Source organism: Colletes gigas, unplaced genomic scaffold (genome assembly GCF_013123115.1).
Source record: "Colletes gigas isolate AHSC1104 unplaced genomic scaffold, ASM1312311v1 Colletes_gigas_Sc00007, whole genome shotgun sequence".
NCBI lineage: Eukaryota > Metazoa > Arthropoda > Insecta > Hymenoptera > Colletidae > Colletes > Colletes gigas.
In genome coordinates this window covers 9,457,166-9,472,501 of record NW_025106636.1, presented here as the reverse complement: position 1 = coordinate 9,472,501, position 15,336 = coordinate 9,457,166, and positions in this window count along the sequence as shown.

Here is a 15,336-nt window from a genome sequence, read left to right as displayed (position 1 = left end):
TATTCCCGAGTTACGATATCGTCGAGTTTCGTCGCGTCGGGTATTTTCTTGTCGAGCTATTTTAAATTTCGCGTTACGCGTAGATTGCGCGCATAAAGTATTCTTGTATTGGGCAACAAATAACCACGGTTATTAATGTATTTCGCGCTGCTGCTCCGACCCGTGTACTCCTTTATTAAAACGAGAATAAAGAATTTATTTACCAGAAGTGGAGCGATACTAATGCATTTATAGCCAGCGATTAAAATCGGATTCCATTAATTATCGACCCCCGATACAAGCGTATGATAATACAGGAGTTTGAAACCGAATAACTTCTACAATCACTTTTAATGATCAGATGAATTATATCGACCGGAAAACAAATTAATCCGGCTCGAGTTACCCTGTAGAATTATCTTCGCTGATTGGGTCGGAAATTGTTTTGAGGAGACTGTAAAATTCGCCAATCGATAGCTTCTATTATCTGCTTTCCCTGGTTCGTAGCTTCTCTGCAGTTTTGTCGCGGATGCTTTCAAAATAAAGTCCAATTCATATTTCTTTTTAGTCGTTCAGACTTACTACATTTGGCGGAGTAAATGTAGCAAGCATAGACTGTACACACACATTCGTAAACTCGTTCGATGGATCGAACGTGAAAGACAATTGGCGAGACGCGCGATAATCAGCGACACGCGGTTAATTAATAAAGTCGTCTCACTGGATTCCCCCCACCCTCACCCTCCCTCCCCCAGCGACGACGCGACAGGACTTTTCTCACTGTTGACTTTAACGTCGATATCCGAGCTTTCAGCTCGCGATTCCGAATTAACGCGGGTCGCCGGTCGAAATGAAAGTAGCACGAGCTCATCTGGAAGAGCTTTGTGTTCCGACCCGGCGATCGCGTTGGAGCACGAAAGTCAAATAAATCAAGCGCGTGCGAGTCGAACAATCGCCGTGTCGAGCGTGCGGGTGGCTTTGTTGCGCCGAACGAATCGCTCCACGCCGCGCGAACACGCTCGTTTTCTTCCGCAAATCGTAAAAGTTGAGCTTAACCAGCTCTCGTCACAATGGGAATTACTCCGCGAGCAAAAATAAATCGAAAACGTGGAATACAAATTTTTCACTGGATGCTTCGTTCTCGAGAGAATCGATTTCGAAGCTGGCCGGGGCACGCGATTTACCAAAATCGTGCATAACGATGGCGATGAACGATCCACCGTTTCTTCATCGATGGCCTCGAACAAACGAGGAAAATATCTTAACGCGATTGCGTACTCAACATAACCATTGCGGTTTTACGACCTCTTTATGGAGTTACGCGATGCTTTTAAAAGTGTCGTCCGGTCTGGCAAGAATACGGGGTTATCAATTTTTTTATGGCACAGTCTTGGGCTTCTCCAGGGTATAACGATAGCTGGCTTTCACGGCGCCGTCTATGCTCTAACGTCGCTGATAAAAATTCCGAGCTTGACGCTGGCTACTCGTCATTTCAGGCATCGAATTTCAATTAGGGCATTGATCGAGGTCCCGTAGATTCCCCCATAAAAAAGATAATGGGTCATTCGGTTAAGACCAGAATGGAGAACGTGAACGCGTGTACGAGGATTTCCAATGATTTCTGAAAAAGATTTCAATTGACGCGACTGAATATTATTTCCATTTAAAGTAGTTTGTCGTATCTTGATAGCGGGATGAAATTTTGAATAAATATGAAATATCCGCGATAGATAATAATCGCTTGGAGGGAACCCATTGCTAGTACTTTAGATTGTAATCGGTTTTCAAATAAAGCTCCTGGAGATATGCAACCTGCTGACACTTGCGTGGTGCGGAGTATAGCGAGGTTGCATACCTTCAGGCGTTAATTCCTTAGTCTGCAGACCACGACGCCATTGTTTTCCGTACTTCGGTCGTGAGTGGAGGGCTAGATGCTGGGGGGCAAGCCTGACGACAACCGGCCAATAACATCGCACGTGTAAGTGACTTCGATAAGTTGCATTAAACGGCAAACACATGGAGCTAATCATTATTAGTAACCCAGATTCTAATCGTTTTATGGGCATAGATGTTACAGAGTGTTCCACCTAAATATATCCTCCAATTATGGCGATATAATCAGCAGCTTGAATCGTGTATCATCTTTTAAGGCCACCGATATTTTTTAGAACTAAAAAACAATGCTGGAGGTAATCGTTTTGCATCGTTTAATGGGAGAGGCGATCTATCAGGATCCTGAAATTTGGTTGTCCGCAGAATTCGTGTCGCCATTAAAATGGCAGAGAGCTTACGCTGATAATTTGTTTGTTTAGCGAATTATCGTCAACGAAACACGGACGCGGTAATGTTCGGGGTGAATTAATATTAATCACCTTCCATATGTAATTGCGTTCGCCCACGGATGCCGTAAATCCGTCGGTTTGGTTATTATTTCGAAACATGTGCCGTTCTTATATTCTCTCTACTTTGTACCTATTTCTTGAAATGCCAAGACGGTGCAGTATTATTTATTCATTTATTTGAACACAAAAAATTCACAACCCCAAACGTTTGAGCAATTCCGTCTTCGTTACACTTCGCTTGAACCGCGAGAAGAAGATGGAGGCAGCTGATAACATCGATTCATATTCTACAATCAGAATAATTTCTTACGCTCGAGTGGATGGAAAAAAGTCGACTTCCTCTGATGGAATGATTCGGTTAAGGAATATTTTATAGATGGACAGGTGGTCCCGGATGGGCCCATTAAAGATCCGAGAAGAAAGTTAATATTAAATATTGATTCCTTCCCAGCATGAAGATCTTTGAGGGCGTATTCTTGAACTTATGTAACATAATCATTAATTCACAGTCCAAATTTCAGGTCCAACCATCCGCAGACCAGAACGCAGTACAAATTTGCGTGTCGAGTTGCATAATCGGCCTCGTTTGTAAATCACGCGAACCTATTTCCCATTCGACCAGCTCCGCACAAGACACGTATGTGCGGCTGGCTTGTTTCAGAGAAGGAATTTGTGGTTGACGAAGGTCCGGGTCGATCCAGATACTGTCGAGCGTTGACTATTCAACACATCGTTAAATATCGATCAGTCAAACTGCCGTGAAACTTTGTACCGCGAATTCATTTCTCTCTATAATAACTATGTGTTACAAAATCAGAAGAGAGCGTGCGTGTCGCGATTTAAAGCTTTCGCGGACAGAGTTTACGTTAGTCGCCCACGAATCTAAGGTTGAACTTGAACGTAATCTTAAATTGGCGTCTGCTCGGCTTTGAATCGTAACAAATAAAACCTGAGTCATTTAAAACTCACAAGGGTGGTTTTACATCTTAGATAGATCCATATCTGCTATAAACGTAACCAAAATTAAGTTTTAAGTTGTTTTCAAGTTTCCTTCGAAAGATCTTCGAGGAAAAAATTTCCAAGGTATGTTCTTTCTTTGTAAATTGAAATCTTTGTTCTGACTTGCATATACCTAGCAGAAATATTGTGGTAGAACCTCGCTGTGTTTGCATTTTAATAAAAATGTCTTCCGTGGCTGTGCTTGTGCAATATTTTTCTTGATGTCGAGTCATTTTTCCTGTGTGGCTTCGGTTACGTACAATTTCCAATTTTAGGGATGAAAGCACCGCAATGCGACACTCGCGTACCACCTTTAAACCGCTGGGACACACGCATCACGAGGAGGAACAAGCGATCGAACGCGACACCCAGCTTCACCGTGGCTCCTTCTGCGTCGAATGGAACGCCAAAAGACGTGGAAATTAATTTTTCCAAACGACCTAGAAGCTCCTCGTCTCGCGGCAAATCCCCGAGTCCATTTCACAAATAATACAGAAAAGAGACAGTTCTAACTTTGTCTCTCCGTGAAAATCCTGGCCCCTGTCTTAAGGACTCAATCGGAAGAAGAGAAACCTCGTCTCGGATGAGCTGCTAGGAGATAAGGTTTCGACGAACGGTCGTGCAACCGGCTCACCTAAACTTCACCCAAACCAAACACGATATCGCGAAACAACGCCTTGCTTTGAGAGCCCCCATAAACCAGAGTATACATCAGATTCGAATGGAGCATAAAACAAACCGTCCCCAGAGGCGTCTTCGCGGGCAAAAATCGCGATCAGCCAGCTGCCGCGTCTCAGCTCCGTGATCGTAACTCGTAATCTTCCAGACATCGCGCGAAAACGGTCTCCTTTGAGGCGCATTTCAAACGGAAGATATTTAGAATACTTGAAACACCGTCCGAGCAAACGCTTGAAACATGGACGATAACTCCTGCCAGACTAACCGCGTCTTTTCTATAATTCCGTCTTAACGGCCGGTAAAGTGAATCCAGTATAACCTGGGCGACAGCAATTCAACATTGGAGATCCTAGATAGATGTTTACGAGCTACTTCGTGCATCCTTGAATCTAGAATGTTCGAAACGAGGAGTCAACTGTATGAAACATTCGAATCGAGACAACAGAAAAGCACGGAGGCTCTTAAAATGAGTCTACAACAGTGGGAGACATAATTCTTTCGCTAGGAACACAAACATGTATTGTGCTCCCGCGAGAAGTTGGCTAGTGAAAGGAATGCGGGTCTGATTGGTGCCTAGATCCCCCACTCTAGCTTGCTTGGCGAACCCATGGTGGGCGGAGCAAGTACTCCTTTGCTCAACTTCTCACGGACGTGCAGTACAATTCGAACCCCAGCGATTGAAACCGATAAAAACTGGACGCCATTGTTGCTTAGTGTCACGCAAAGGCCCGTGCTGGAAAAGTATCGCGTCGATGTCGATAACAAGTGGCTTCTGACGTTATCTCGAACCTGGAGTGGTGTCTCTAAACCGAAGAAAGCGATGGGACGTCTCATGGCTGCCAGGGAGGAACGAAAAGGGTGCTTTCAAGTTTACGACCTGTTGGCGGTATTTAATGGGTCCTGGAACGCCCGCGTGTCTTTCGGCTGTTTGCGGGCGGTGATCGTTCGCTGCTTTGTTTCGTTGCCTCGCGTCGGTTCGGGAAGCCGGGGAATTAATTGGCGCCAAAATTTAAACTTACCGCGAGTGAAATTGCATGGGACGACGAAAGTGGATTATGGGAGAAGAATCGCGCTGGATGAATTTGATTACGCAGGTAGGTTGGATTATCGTTCGCGTAGCCGGTTAAAATAATCGTTTGCACCTTCGAAGCACATTTTCAGCCCGGGAACTCTGACGGTTGCGGGTGGGCGCGATATTACAGGACGGTGGGTCCTATTTTATCGCAAATTAGATTTAATCGACCGACTTTGGTAATCTTGTTAATCCCCGGGAGAATTCGTTCGCTGGTTGTACGTTTCGCACGGTCGCGGTTTGCTGTTCGATCATGTTCGGGATTTAATTATTGTTGCGGCAGTAAAAGAACACACTGTCCTGCAGTCATTTATCACGCACTACTGCGTTCGCGTTGGCGGGTAATTATAACGTTACCTTCCAGGGGTAGTTTCCAAAATACGTGTAATCTAAAGTTAACATTTTCCAGGCACGTCGATCATTATTATCGTTGTTGTTATTGCTACTGCTGTAGCGGCAGTAGTAAATGTTGTTATAGTACATTACACGAATTCATCAAATAGTATTACAAACTGGCCGTCGTTTTAGCAAATGGCGGTATAAAATCCGCCTTTCGTTTGGTCGTAAACGTAGCCGAAATAAAACGGGAGTTCGACCCAGCGCAGAGTATTATAGATTGATCAGCGGCATTTCGGTGCACCGCGACAGAAGCAATCCGACGTCTCCCAGCGGTAAAGCTGAAACGATTCATGATGCAAAGGTTCGCAAAGCTCGCAAAGTGTCACGGCCTCCGACGTATCGATCAGTCCGACTGAATGCCGCGAAAGTAGCACGCCCTGCAGCCTGCACGCGCTGTTCTGGTCTATTTTTTTCGTGTCCGTGAATACAAACGACGCGGTGCACGGCGTTGGATGGGAAAAGTCAGTGGCATCGGGTAAACACGATTTCGGGGGAACCTGAATCCAGACTAACACGTTAATGGTGCACGCGTCACGGGGAGTCTCGAATTTTTACGGTGGCCTATTGTGCTCCTTGTCACTTGGATTCATGGCTTTTCGGGGCTAGAATGATCTATCGCTACCTGACACCTCTGTCGCGTACGGTTTCATCGGAGGAAGGAGACTGGGAGGAATAGTGACTGCACTGGCGGCCATTTGCTTACAAATCATATTTCTACTTTTTAAATTCTGCACGTTGCTCTGGGAAGCTTGTGAAAATATTTAAACTGCATTATTTAACAACTCCGACCTTCTTCGTGTTTAGGGGGTGTTTCGGCCACGAACAATTCTTCTTGAACAGAACAATCGTTGATCGTGGTCGTGCTTATCGCACAGCCACTCTGTGCTCCTAACCCTTAGTTGAACCCTCAGAAGCTGGTGCTTCTGATACGCAGAATGTCTTCGTGCGGAGACTAACTAGTGATCAAGTTACTTGTCCAAGAGTAATCTGACGAAAAGTCCTCAATTTTGCCATAAGGAAGCCTCGGTTTCCCCTGCCAAGGTGACAACGACGAACATTGCCTACCGGAGGGAGGATTGGTCAAACCAATCCTCATCGTCGTCACCTTGGCAGGGCGGTTCCTAACAATTAGCAACATTCCCGCCCACCCTGCCGTCCAGTGTCCAGGTAGACCATGCAGGAGTGAGCGAGAACGCTGCGTTGTTATTAATTTTTTGGGAAATACCCAACGACCGCGAGACCCCGGTGGTCCGCAGCTGTGCGCCAACGCGGGTTTACGATACGTCAATCGCTATTGAGGCAAGGAAGAGCTCCAAGGATTCCAAGTCCCGTGTAGAGTTTGGAGATTCCTTAACGACCATATCCTAATTTATCAAGTAAAAATGTTTTGAAGGCCTAATCCTCAAAAATAGCGTAAAGTCACGTACGTATCATAAATCCGCTCGCTATTCCGACCCTGAACAGGGGGGCTCCCTTTGAATAGTGGCGATGATTATCGTTCAATTATCCAATCGAAAACTACTCGCAGTTATCCGAGCATTGCTGATAGGTCCTCGATGGGCAAAAGACGGAAAAACTTGGGACGTCGAAATTAAATGCGCCTTCCATTGAAATCCCACTTCAGGAATTCACGAGATTCGTTTAATCATTCATAGAGACGTTTATTAAGGGATACATCTACCTTAGCTGCCAGACAATATTTCATGATCTGTTAAATTATACCAAGATGGAATGGACGATGATGGATTCAGCAAATTAATTCTAAACTGCAGCGGTTCGAAACATCTATTATTTATGAACTTGGAATCGCTCAAAGTTGATACAGCTCGAAACTTATCTTTCAGACAACTCTGGAACTCCAGTAGTAGCAACAATAGAGACGCGGGCTCCGAGAGACTAGCATTATTTCGATACGAAGATGTAGCTTTTAGTAATTTCACGGTATCAAGTGCAGGAAACTTGTTACGTTACATAATCAGATTTGTGTAAAAAGTGGAGTAAACGTAATAAGCAGTGGCTTCAGTTATTTCTATTGTTAATAGAAACACGTACGAATTTATTAGCTCGGTTGTGGCGGGGCTCACCACTTTCGGTCGGAGTGCAGAAAACAATGGCTTTGTGGTTCGCAGAGTAAGGAATTGGCGCTTGGAAATGTGCAATCCGTTGCATCGTCTCTAACAATGCCAACAAGAAATTTAAAAATCTTTCGCCGCGTTCGAACAAATTTTCGAATACGTTTAAGCGGAAGATAAACGACGAAGGGAATCGGCGTCCGTCAACTCGAAAGTTAGCGTCGTGTAATTTATGATCTTCGGCGGTTTTAATTTCGCAGATAAGAAAAATCTCTGGGGAACTGCGAACCACACTGCGAGTGATTGATACGAGTGGAAAGGAAACGAATTAATGCAGTCGGCACGATTTCTCTGAAGGAAATTGATTTACGCTGGATTCTTTTCTAATGAAAGTTATTACTTTCGCCTGCTGGTGATCAAATTTCTGTCACCGTTCAAAGAACGAGCTGTCAAGAAGAAAGTTTTTCGAAAGCCTTGTCAAAATTTACATTGTTACAAACTTTGCACAAAGAGTACGTGAATCTCGACGTGAAAACTTTTACTCTTGCTACTGTGGGCGACGCCTCCTACTCTCGCCACCAGAGGGACACCCAACAGTTACCTTTCTCGCAAGTGCTCGAAATCCAATGACATATTGATTAATACTGGTGCGTATCAATTTCTAAGTGTGGTGTTTGACTCCCACACTCTTTTGGCCAGTTTTCGTCGGTGGACCCTGTTGGGAAAAGTTGGCAGGGAAGAAGTTTGATGCGCCAGGACGCCGTGGAGGATCGTACCCGGTATTATGCACGGCGTTGGTCTCCGTTCGTGCACCGGAAGCGCCTCTATTTGCCGGGATGTTTGCTTATCTCGTTTCCACTCGAGCTTCGCGACTTTTAGCCGACTGTTCCCAGACCCGAGTAGAATGCGCTGTCTGGGAGCCCGGAGTAGTCGTAAATGCGCGTAATAAGCGTGGCGGACTATACGGTCGGAGGATGTTTGCGTAGGATAATGCGACGATCGTCCGTTGGCATCAGCGAGAACCTCTCGTGCCGATACGAAGACGTACCGAACGAATGTCATTGTTGCTATAGCTGTGTACATAGTTGCATAATGGAAACGACCGTGTACAATGTTACGGAACTCCGTTGCGGACCGGTTCTGCGATAAATTACATCGATGCATAGCAATAACAAAGACGAGGATGTACCTTTATCGCCGGCCTCGCTATTCTTAACGATCCGCGCGCCACGGCAAGGTGGCTGCACGACTCGTAAACGAAGTCTAAACTTCCGAAATGAAAATTAATGCTTCCGCGAACGTTACGCTCGCACGACCGTGAAACGTACGTCGAGTTCCGGACGATAAAACTGTGGTTGTTACAGTGGCAGAAGTTTGTTCGCGCTAAATATTTTTTCCCGACAATTTCCAGGCCCCCGGCTGGAGTCCGTGGACCGCGAGAAATCAGGGTTGCCCGGAGGGCTCACCAACTCTTTGCTAACTGCAGTTTCTACGATTGGCTCTGCTGCACCGAGTCGATCTATTGCTTCGGAATCTCCAAGCTTTAGTGATTCGTAAATTGAACCTTTCTGTCTCGATCGAGTTTCGCTTCCACATGCTAACATGTTCATTTTACGAATCGTTACTGTAGCAGTGATCACCGAGCCTGTGTTTGACCAATGTTCCTCCAACTCCTGCTGCCTCGGAGACGCTAATGACGATGATCAATGATGAGCCACCGGTGTAGTAGCAGTATTATCCCATGTCGGCTGCCGATACTTATTACCCGTGTCTATCTTCAATTTGGAGTATCGCTTAATGACATCCATCGTCCATTTGCGATACCCGTCGCAGGACGTCTAATACCGATACCTCTTACTGACATCGGGCGATGCCACTTAACGGTGATTTATAGTGTCTGTTAGACGATGAATCCATTTTCCCCGAGCGAGATAGAGGCTGTTCTCTGTTTAAGAACAGCCAGCGCCTAGTCGAAACGTACGCGTATTGAAACGTGCATCCCCAGGAGAAGCGACTAACTTCGGAAAGCCACGTGTCTTGCAACAATGAAACAAGTAGCTTAAGAGGTTGAAAGCTCCGTTCCCATTATTGTCGGATAAACCAGTGGCTTCCCTACCGCCCGAGGTAGCTTCTTGTCTCTCCGAGACGGCGACAATGCATATTCCACCTCCCGATGGTTCGCTTCAAATGTTCCTTACTTTCGCTTGTTATTTGTATTACGAACCGTTAAGCCGTTTCCACCATTTTTGCCCTCTTCTTTGTTTATCATTATTCGTCTAATTAATTAACGTGGCCGTTAATTGGCAGAATGCGCAGCTAGCATCGACGCAGGTTACGAAGTAAAAGGCATGGTGATTGTTCGTAATATTTGGTGGGGCGGTGCATTTATGCTGATAATGAATAATTAACTCGTTTAGCGGTTCTTCTCATCGTGACCGCGATGCACATTACGTTTCCGCATCAATTTTGATCCAAACATTAATTAATGACTGCTGACACGTTGAATTAAGCAACGTTGATGGCTCTATTTGCTACTGCTTGACTAAGATTAATTTGTTTACTTGTTTCCTTTTTTCACTAACATTTATTCTAGAAAATTCTGGTACATTTGGCATTACGGTAATGATTCTTAAAATGAACGACGCCCCTGAAATGTTCATTTTTCGTACAGTGGAGGCGATATTCGCCATGTTCAACTTACATTACATTTTAGGAATCATCACTGTGTTTGTTAAAAGTACATCGAAATGTATGTAACTTTATAGAAATTCGTAGAACCACGTTGCAATAAAATTAGCATAAAACGATGAGAATCGTTAAAAAAACATATCGAAATTATGAATGGATACGCGCAATGAGGTCTGCAAAATTATGTTGGTTAAACATAGGGGAATTAAACGTCGTCAACAACGGAAAAACGATAATGCCGCGGATGTTAAACATTCAAGACAGACAGACGCGGAATTACGTGGGCGGTAGAGGGGGATAAAATAAAGTGGAACATTTGTGGAACAATTTAATGTTGATTCCGAAACGATCACTTTTGTTTCCGTCCTGTAACCGATAAACGGTATCGCCATCATGATCAATAGCACGTCGGGATGCCTGACGTTTCGATTAATTCTGGTTTTAATTACGCGCGACCATTGCTCCAGTTTTATCCCGTAACCAGTAAATGCAATTATTGGCACTTCCATGGTACCCTTGAGATACGGCAAACCGAGGGAAATTTATCCCACTTTCCGTCGAGAGGATTTGATTTCGCGTTTTTCCGCCGGGATGCATCCGTCGTTTATTTATCGACGGTGTCTCGATCGATCATCGTATTTGCGCAAACGCATGATTTCGGGCCTGTCCGAGATATACACACCAAGAACTCGTATCATTTTCCGTGGAGGATACGAGGATATTTCGTAGAAAATGGAGCACATCGAGTGGGTAACATCAAACTTCCCCTAAATACGATTTGAACGCGGAATTACAGCAAATAACGAGCCTTTGAAAGAATCAGCATTTAGATAGAGTATTTAGAGAAGAAAATAGGACGGGTTGGGCGCTCTAATACCACCGTGACTCGATCCTGCGAGACTTCCACCGGCGGTAAAATGTTCTGTGGATTTGCAAGAGTCCGCGGTAACTGTTCGTCGAAGACGGAACGTGCATTTAATGGGGCACTCTATGGTTCGAGCAGAGCTGCGCCCAGGTTACAGGACGAAGTTACCAAACTTGCGTTTCAACCCTGAAACAACGGTTTCTGGGAATGCAAAGTGGCGAAAGGATTTTTTCCATGAACGAAATAACCGAGGGTTGGGTTGTTGTTTGTTAACAATCGAGGTAGAAAACTGTGGGGGCGGAGGGGGCTGGAAGTAAAACGAGTCGAGCGCAAAGTAGATTAAAAGTGGAACCGAGTAAAAAATACATTTATCGAGCAGAGAACTTCTTCAAAGGGCAGAGTGAAATTTACTTACTCCCGTCCTAGGATTAACCAAGGAAACTCGTTTCGCGAAAGTTGGTGCAAGGTTCGATTACTTTTGCAGTTAGCCCTCGTCTCCAATCAAACCGTCACGGTTATCGCGAGAGATTGTCGCCCCAGGAACCAAAGAGCACCGCACACTCGCCGACCACGGTGGTGATACGTCCAAAATAAACGAGAAACGAAAGGACGAGTTATTTTTTTCATATACCAACCAAGATATCGATCGATCTTCTAGTAACGCTTTGTTTGGACCAAATGTATATTTCCAGCGTTTACTTGGTGACGTTCTATCCGCCCAATCTGGAGCTCGCCTTCCGACCAGTATTGCAACCACTATATCAACCCCTAAAGCAATTTACGAGCAGTGGATCCTATCTGAAACGCTTAACAATTCGGGCCAATTTCGTTCGGAAAAAAGCTCCCTGGGCAAAGGGTTGAGCCCTGTGTCACGCGCCGGCCATGAAGCTCGTTTAAACCGACACCGTGAAATCCTAGGATTTCGTAAAGCATACCGAGGGTCAGCGGCGGCTCGTAAACATGTATTAGGCGGAAAAGGGACGCGTGTCGCGTGTCAATTCGGTTCAGTTTCGGCGATTAGCCTGAAAAAAATAAAATGGGCGTCTACTATTCGCGAATCAGCGCGATAAGGCGCGCACACGACACGACCGCGTTTTACCGCCTAATGACAGTCCCGCGTCGACTTCTGATTGTCGTTCCGGGTTACTCGGTCAATTTACGATCGCCGGGCAACCGTGTTATTCCGTCGGGCGAATAGCTACGAACACCGACGGTAACATGAAACGCGTGTACACCAGGGACTGATAATTTCCGTCAGGGAGGGAAAACTCGATCCCGCGTCGGAGAAATTGCACGTTCTGGAGTCAAATGCTGTTGCACACGGTTGCCCTATTTTTCCCCGTCGGCGCGGTACACGATTCGTTTCTTTGGATTAGCTGGCCTCGCGAGCAAACGGAGAGGGAATTGAATTCTTGCAGTCGACGCGCGATAGTTTAGCTGCCAAGGTCGTCGAGCGGCTGTTCCCCCACCACGCTCCACGCGGACACGGAACTCCCAGATAGAGGTTTCGTAAACGGAGGCGAGGTTAAAGGAATTTTTTAAAATTTTTATTATCCACGACACAGTGGAAATTTACGTTTAAATCGGAAATAATAAATATTGAATTACCCGGTCGGTCGTATTATTTTACGGGACAATAGAATTCGTCTGACCTAATTGCCGACACAATTGGTTTCACTGACAATTAAGTAAGAAATTCTGTTGCACTTCCGTGACAAACATTGCCTCGTTACGCAGTTCGAGTTTACATAAATGTAATGAGCGCATTGCGAAGCGCTCGCGGTCCCGTTTCGAGAACAAAGAATTTATTGGCAGAGGGAGTCCGTGGACCGTGAAACAGTTAATTACCAGTTAATGTATTAGAGAGTACAAAGCAAACTAGCTAATTACTGCAAACTAGTTAATTTTAGTAAACTAGTTACGCCGCTGCCACTCGTTCCTTTGGCCCAGCATGACAATCGCGCGCCACTGTGCCGTCGGAAATTTCGTTTGTCCCGATTGTCTGGGAAAAATCGTCGAGCTATGATGTCAACCGTTTTATGCGAACAATTTAATTCCCGGGTCGGTTGTTTAGCGCGAGAAATATGTACGGGTAAATTGCTTTTCGCAATACCGAGCTGCTAATTTGTTATAGCAATTTGCAAATCGTTGAAAGAAGATTCAATTTTGAAATTGAGAGACTGGTTCTGGTTAGCTGAAACGCGCCATTATTGAAACTCTTTGAAGTTATGTTTGACGACGTTAAACGCAAAAAGTTTAAAACGCAATTAGATTATCACTATGTTATGATACGTACCCTCTCTCGGAACAAAGCGACGCGAAAGTAAAGTAATAATAGTCAAATTATCAAAGTTTGCACGTCTGTTCGTATAATTTATAGTATCCCCTTTGACTAAGTTCACTGTTTTGCAAAATTCTGAAACCTTTATTTGTTTTCTCGCGATTGAAGATTGTAAAAAATGGAATCATTTTTAATGGTTATTGAAAACGGAATATCATTCTTTCAAAATCAGTTGAATTTAATATTGCAAAGTGAAGCCATTCCACCGCTCAAGAATTTCCTTTCAAACGCGTGCATCAAGCGTTTCCTTTGATCGTCCCGAGTTCAATTGATTACGACTGGTCAACATGCGGCTTCCAATTAATAGATTCGTTTGGTCAGGTTTTATCCAGATTGAATCTTGTGAGATTGACATCATTGCAGTTTAGAAGATCTGACTAAACTTTAGCTCCAATCGCAAAATTTGTAGGAAGCTCGCCACCTTCTAAATCTATAATATTCATTAATAAAACTGAAATATTTTTATATAACCAATTATGTAACCAATGCATCCAATAAATCCAAACTCGACCATGAACGTACAACTTTGAATTTTTCAAAAACTACTCAAATAATATACAATCAAAAATAGTCCGTACAAGATCGAGTTTGATTATTCAAAGATTATACAAAATTTGGTTTTGGTGGTGGTGACGATACCGTTATTTTTATAACTAGTTATATATTGTCGAACGCTATATTTTGAGTTTCACGTTCATTCGAGTGTTCCACTTGGTTCACCGACGCGACGCGGCAAAAATAAATGGGGGCGGTTTGGTATATCGAGCTTTAAAGTACACGCGTCGTGGAATATTTTTCTGCTGCCATTAAGCCAGCGTACGCTCGCACGAGCACGTCGTTCGCCATCGCCGGGGTTTTCTTTATTGCGATACAATTTCGTCTTATCTTGATCGATTGCTTCCCTCCATTATGCACGTGTGCACGTGAGCTATGAAACACGTTCTCCTGAGAAACGTGGTTAGCCGACCGAGTTATGACCGCATTCCGGAGCGATCGTCGAGCGCCGAGTAAATTTCATCGGGGATCAACCGCGCACTTCCGGCCGAAATTCACCGAACGCAACAGAAATTACGACTGCGTTGAGTGCATCGCGTGCAACCACGCGCAATAAAACGCCGATCCGAGCACGCGCGGGTGCGCGCACGTTTCTTCGAGTTCGCACGTTTCCAGCTGCGTTTCGTCAAACTACTTATCCTGCTTCTCGATTTTCAAGTTTTTGCCCCGTTTTCTTATTTTTATTTCTCCTCCCTCCTTTCAGCGACTACTCGCGCGCTGCACGATTTTTCAAGCCGTCGATAGGAATCTTTAATTGCTAGCAGCGAGCCTCGTCCAATTTCATTTTTGCTTCGAAAGAAAATCTCCCACTTACAGCTCCAACGCACGGTGAACAATTTAGATTTGGATGAAATATCGCTCTGTCACGTCACCATCCGAGACCTAATCAGAGAAAAACTTCTTTGCAAGAAGTAAATCCAGATAGTTTAAAATTATGGAAGACGATTCCTCGTCTAAAAATACACAAAATGTATATATTACACTTTTTTCATACGACCCTTCCTTCTGTTTGAAAACCGATTCTAAACATTGGGCATTGCGTATAGTTCAACGTTGGCGCAACAGCGGTTCTCAATCGCGAACGCCACGCAGTTTGCACATCCGTTTTTCTCGGGAACGGAGCCGCGTAGGAAAAAATTTCATTGCACGTTTTCGAACCACTTTTGAACGGCGAGTTTCCTCCCGCAGGGCGTGGCCTGAAAATTCGATGGCGTAGGCGCTGAGACCGCAACAAACAACTCCACCGCGGCGAGAATTTCGCAGGAAAAATTCCCGCGGCCGGGAGACTAATCTAATAGCCGTTGCACGGTCACGTCAACAGAAAGTCATGCCTTATCACCGCGGCT